Source organism: Epinephelus moara, chromosome 4 (assembly GCF_006386435.1).
Source record: "Epinephelus moara isolate mb chromosome 4, YSFRI_EMoa_1.0, whole genome shotgun sequence".
NCBI lineage: Eukaryota > Metazoa > Chordata > Actinopteri > Perciformes > Serranidae > Epinephelus > Epinephelus moara.
Window position 1 is genome coordinate 21,991,240 of NC_065509.1, and position 6,437 is coordinate 21,997,676.

The 6,437-nt window shown below is 41.0% G+C and overlaps 1 long non-coding RNA gene across 1 annotated transcript in view; it reads right to left on the bottom strand.

Annotated features, from left to right (window-relative positions):
• Nucleotides 1-6,437, bottom strand: part of LOC126389123 (uncharacterized) — a 29,141-nt gene that overhangs the window by 15,942 nt on the left and 6,762 nt on the right. The window lies entirely within an intron of this gene.

The window sequence follows — 6,437 nt, forward strand, 5'->3', positions numbered from 1 at the left end:
TGGCCTTCGGGCAGAATAAATAGTTCAGTAGCAGCTGTCTCTGTGTGCATCTGTATGGGGAGCTAGATTGGATCTCTCCTCGTTATAGAGGGAACCTGTGGCTTGTTGTGTTCCCTTTGACATCCCATCGATTCTGCTAATCAATAGAAGCACTTTGAATCTGATGGATTCGCTTTGCTTATTTTTGAGAGAAGTGGCTTATTGCTGGTTTTAATGTTCATCTTCTGACTGGACTTAATCACACTCTAACTACTATGCACTCAGGTTATATACATCTATCTCCGTAAATGATTTTATGCTCTGATACGTGAATGTTCGTGTGGTTGTGGAAGACAGTGCAGTATTCATCAGAGTTGTAACTCTGTCAGCTCACCTGCAGTCTTGAGGGGAAATGTTTCTCTTCCTGTGGTACAGGAAATCCATCACCTTGTCAGGACGACTCAAAGGTCACCTAGTCGACCAGGTGGGCGGGGTCATCACTGTCACTCTGCCTTTCGTTGGACAGCTGGCCAGTGGTTTGATTGATGGACAGCAGTGGCCCAGAGTTGGTTCTACCTCGCAGATTGATGAATGGTTTATTTTATCGCAAGGGCACACACAAGACGGATTTGTTTGCAAAATGGGCAGGGCTGTATCTTTTCTGGACTGTAAAATGGACAATATGCACATGGCTGTGTGTGTGTGCTTCTTCTAATGAAAGAATGCGAGTAAATTCCTGAGGTGTCTTCCTTTTTTTCTCCGTAAGAGTTTTTATGCCTCAGCACTGGCAGTAGCCATGGCTGGAGGCATTATGTTTTCAGGTTGTCTGTCCAGTTCTTGTAAACAAAATATCTCAAGAACACCTTGAGGGAGTTTGCTCAAATTTGGCACATACGTCCACTCGGACTCAATGATGAACTGATTGGATTTTGGTGGCAAAAGTTAAAAGGTCAGAAAAAAATGTTTTGGGCCATAACTCAGGAATTCTTACGCTTATGTGACTGCATAGCTGAGAGGATCCAAGGACAGAGGGTGTCGTATGTTTTAAGCCCACTGAGGTAAATTGTGATTTGTGATTTTGGGCTGTATAAATCAAATTGAATTCAATTGAATTAATGTCATAGTTTTTACTAGGATTGGGTACTGAAAGTTGCTGCTAATATGGCAATGGTTCTTTTATGACTGGTACCAACCATACCGAATCATTGTGCAGATTTTGGTGCCTCATTTCTGTACCATTTCTGTGCAGTCAAAAGAAAGAGAAATAGGGCATGTGTGTGAGGCATGACAGTGAGGCTGCGGCTACCAGAGCACAGAGTATGACGTCAAACGTAGCAGTGCAGTGTGAGCACAGATAAGGCTATTTGTCAGTGAATAAATGCTACAACCTGTCCATACACAAGGCAAGTTCCTGTGTCTTGTTTGCCATCTACTGATCAGAGTGAAGGGGGTTAGACTTGAAGTTAGCCAGTGAAGTTAGCCACCCTTAAGGTGGATTGTTAAGGTAGACCAGCTATTGTCATTGTGGTGGCAATCTCAACTGCTCCTAAACATATAGTGGGAAAATGTCTGGCTGCTGAGTCTCTCTTGAGACAATTATTGATCTCAAGGTTAGGTTTTTTTTATCATTTGAATTCCTTGTTAGTATCTATTCATATTTATGTATTTAAGTATGCTTCAAACTGTTATAGAGTTAACATATTGTTCAATTTCAAGTTCACATTTGCCCTTGCAATTAAAAATACAAACATTAAACAACTAATGTATCTGACAGCCATTTTGTGCCGGTTTTCACTGGTATCAGAAGGTACCCAACCCTAGTTTGATTTCACTTACATGTCTTTCACCTTAATTTAACGTTAACACCAGCTGTGCTTGGGAACTGTGGCCTGTTTCTTGGTTTATATTGGTGCACTGTAACTGAATGTACTTGAACAATCATCCTTTCATTATAATAAATATTAATCAGTCAAATTAATAATGTAAAATGTGCTGGAGTATTACCACACAAACACACAGCCTTTGGTTACTGCTCTACACCAGAAGGAGTGAGCTCTAGCTTCACTCTTCCTTTTCTGCACAATTTCACAGTGTGCTGTTCAGTTTGGATCTACAATAGCATTATAATTTACTGGGCCAGTTGGTCACCAGAGCATTGTGTTTAGTAAAATGTCCATAGCTCATTATGCAGCTCTTTAAAGTTAGTGTTCTCATAAAATTTAAAAATGGAAACGGCAGTTTTTTCACATTAGAGCAGTGGCTGCTTCCTGTATCACTTTCCCATTAGGCATAAATCTTTTGCCAGTAACACTGAACTACAGTTTCAAGTGAATGGCCTTGTGCACTTTAAGGGAAGCGGTTTTTGGTGAACAATTGCAGTTTATTCATATGTTATAAATTGTAGGTGAATACATCTGAGTCAGCTCCAATCACTAATGAAGCTCACAAAAGAGAAAAACTGTTGAATCAACTGTTGAACTGAGATCATATTTTGGCACATACTGTTACCAAGGTCAAGAATGAACCTCCAAACATCACATCCTCCTTGGAAAAATATCTGAATCTGGAGAGAGACACAGAGGCTTGAAGCTTGAACTAAGTAGTTATTTTTTTCTATGTCTGTTAGAGGACTTTGTTTGAGTGCTGACAGTGACAGCTCCTTTATTTCTATCATCCATAAAGGAGCCAGCTAACTCATTAGTGCTGGAAATGAGTCCTCATGCAGAGAGACAAACAAAACACAGCGCTGATCTCAGGCCTCAAACAGACTGCCAATCACCAGCCATGTGAAGTTTGTAATGAATGGTAATTAAACTGTGTGAGGGACACAGAGGGAGAGAGACAAGTGTCTGTGGTCTATCCTGCGTGTGTTGTCACTGCATCATTCCCACCGTGGATACAGTTAATCACATTTTGGAGAACAGACGCTTGTTTGTGGTTTCCCTCCAGTATCCCACCTCTATAGAGTACATCTTACACTTCATTGTGTGGCCTCCTTTCTTTTCACAGCTGTCACCGTGTCTCCTTTGTAAATGTTTTCTCAACTATTCCACGCCCTCCCTTTTCTTACCTCCTTGTTTTCTATGGACAGAAGATGAATAACTATGAATAGGAGAGGCCAGTCCACGTCAATGGAGGCCATCAACACCCTGGTAGAAGGTGTTGCTCTCATTGATTATGTCTGATTTTGTTGGAGAGATTAGCAGCTTACATACAATGTAGGTTACTTCAGGATCCGTTGGTGCTTATGTTTCCAGTTGCCTCTCGGTCAGCTCTGCTAAATTTGCACTAAATTAACATTGAGGAGAAGATGTGCACCAGCTGAACTAGCACCCTGCTGGCCACTGTGCAGGTGTTGGAAAGTAAACTGGACGACTTGCGTGTTGCTGATCTGACAGAGGAGGACTCTGGTGACAGAAGGAGAGGAGGTCTGTGCTTTACAGAGAATAAGGACAGGTGTGACAGTGGGAATGTGAGATCCTGTCCTGTTCCTACTGTGGTTCACTGCTATACTGCGTTCAAAGGCGGATGAAGAGTGGGGTCGTTGCCCCTGTTCGGGTGGAGTAACCATGCAGCTGTCTTGTTGAGGTCGGATTGTGTGGACAGTAGGGGTGTGCCATACCATCTCGTTCATGATAATACCTTTATATTTTTAAATATCATATGAAAAATTCATATTGTGATACTCGCGATATTTCAGCTTGTTGACATGTTGATGTCATACTGTTACCCATGGCAACAACAAACATGGCTAAAATTGAAATTTTTATTGACTGCGGTGGTTCTAAACAGAGGAGCAGCTTCAGTCATGTGGAATAAACTGTGGCGTCCTGAATGTTTTATAAACAGCCCCGGACTTCTCAGACTCTTTAAGTGAGTTACCGCAAGTTGTCCTCCCCGCAGAGGGAAATCATTCAGCAGCTCCTCCGACAGCAGCACAGCATCTCTCCGTCTCCTCTCTGGCCATGCGCACACAGGTGTTGGTGTCATCATGTGGTTAAGCCTGTGGTAATGTAAAGCTACGTGACGCTCGTGGCTGGACAAAAAAACGGCATATATGTAAATGTACGATAGTTCTGGTAGCATAACAAGCTGTCACAGGTTACAGCGTGATGATTAGAGGAGAAATTTTTAAGGCCATATCGCCCACCCCTAGTGGACAGTTAAATCGTTTTACAGCCAGAGACCATGGATTACCAGAACCATCTGGAAATATGAGCAATTATGAAGCAGCAGCCAACAATGTAAGAAGATGCAAAAAAGGAGTAAATCACGGTGCTCAAGTCAAAGGAGCTGATGAGATCAATATGAACTTGTCGTACCTTGTATGATTCCATGTGACAAATTAATGATTGATTGATTGATTGAGTGATTTATTTATTTATGGTAAGAGTTCCTGGTGATTGTTTTGTTTTCTTTTCACTGAGCATTTTCTCAAAGATGTGGTTTTCAGGTTGTTTTTTCCCACAAAGTTAAAATCCATCATATTTTTCTCAAGTAGTTTTTTTTTTCTTTGTCCTTGAAAAAAATACTTAAAAATAAAATTGAGAGGAGAACAGAATGAAAATATTTTCTGAAACTTAATACAAAAAATACTTTCAACTAGAACGCGGAGAACGGCTGTCATTGCAATTATTTCCTAAAAGCATATGAACAGCATAAGATCATGGTAAATGCCAATAAATAATCGGTTACCTTTGAATCTAGAAAATTACAGATGACAAACGGATGACAGATTATATAAGGTCTGTAGTGTCTGTCTGTGCGGAGGTAGGCTGTTGGATTTCTGTTAGACTGAGACAGCTGTCAAGTAGCCTTTATGATAAAAACATGGATGGCAAACGTGAAGTAACGTGCTCACACCAGGCCAGCTGCTGCAAGTTTGGATCAACCTTCAACTTCCATTGCACAAGCAAAACGGCATCACTGTAATCGGAGACTGTACCTTTTCTATCAGATTTTTATTCTTAGACAAAGCTGAATCCAGATTATATCCTTACAGTATAGTTAGAGTGGGCAGAGAGTGGGTAGAACAACACTTAGATATAGAGAACTAGCTGGTTGAACATTCCTATCTCCCAACTTCGTTTGATGAGATCATGAAATGTTCATCTCTTGATGTACGGCACATACACACACTTTGTTTAGTCTCATCTTTCTTGCATTCTAGATGTCTATATTCACACGTACACAGAGTACACAGACAACTATTTGTTCTGTCCTTTTCACACAGTAAAACACAGTCAGACTCACACATGCATACAGGCACAGGTAGGGGCTATGTGCATTCAGGCGGGCTCAGATGCACAGGTGGATTTTTGAAATGCTGTGTAATTGCATTTTTGAACTCAAGCTTGCAGCTTAGCCAAGCATTCAGGTTCTCAGTTAGAATATACACAAACGCATACAAATTTATTATGAGTCCTGAATTGGCTTTGAGACCGTAGACCCTTCCTCCCAGACCCTCATCTTCCTACTTATCAACAACAATACGGCACTTAACTGGCTTAAATTGTTAAGCTCTCAACTCTAAGCAGGAGAGGGAGGTTCACCCGGGGCTGGGAGTCAGAAAAGAAGGGAGACAGAAACCCTCAGGGTACCAAGGTCTGTTGGCAAGGGTGTGTGTGTGTGTGTGTGTGTGTGTGTGTGTGTGTGTGTGTGTGTGTGTGGGGGCTGGCAGACAGTGCAGTATACTGATAAGCAGGGTAGAGCCTATTAACTGTTTGGCCTGCAGCCTGAATGTCACCGGTGATTTTTTCTCTCTGGTTAGAAACATTGTTATTGTTTCAGAGCCAGTGGGATGTGGGATGGCTTCCATCATGGTGTGTCTGTTGCATATATTTTGGTGGGAGCTGTTTTTACCCCACAAAAGTGTGTGTGTGTGTGTGTGTGTGTGTGTGTGTGTGTAACTGTAGGTGTAATTATTAGTTTGAATTTGCTTAATAATTGACCATATGAAGGATCACTACCTTCACCCTGGTTTGCCTGGTGAATTTAGGGAAATAGTTTAACATTTTGGGAAATATGCCTGTTTCAATAGCATTGAGAGTTAGATGAGACGATTAATGCCTCTGCCTGGCAACCTTACAGTAACAACAAGACTCCAAGAAGTCACTGTGCCCATTTAAGAAATGGTTCAGCACACAACCCTCTGAAAACAACAACCTTATGTTTTTTATGCATATTTTTTTAACAGTATAAACAAACAATTTATAATATGTAGGGCTGCCCCCTAATAGTCGACCAGAAAGGTCATAATAGATTTCAGATTTCATTGGTCGCTTTGTTGTATAAAAAAATAAATAAATAAATAAATAAATAAATAAATAAAACAAACATGAAACTCTATTAGGAGCTGCGCCTTGTCAAAATAAATTAAAACCTATATGACCAGACAATGTGGGAAATTAATTTGAAAGGACAGACACAGGAAGAGGCCACGCTCAGCAGTCAGACAG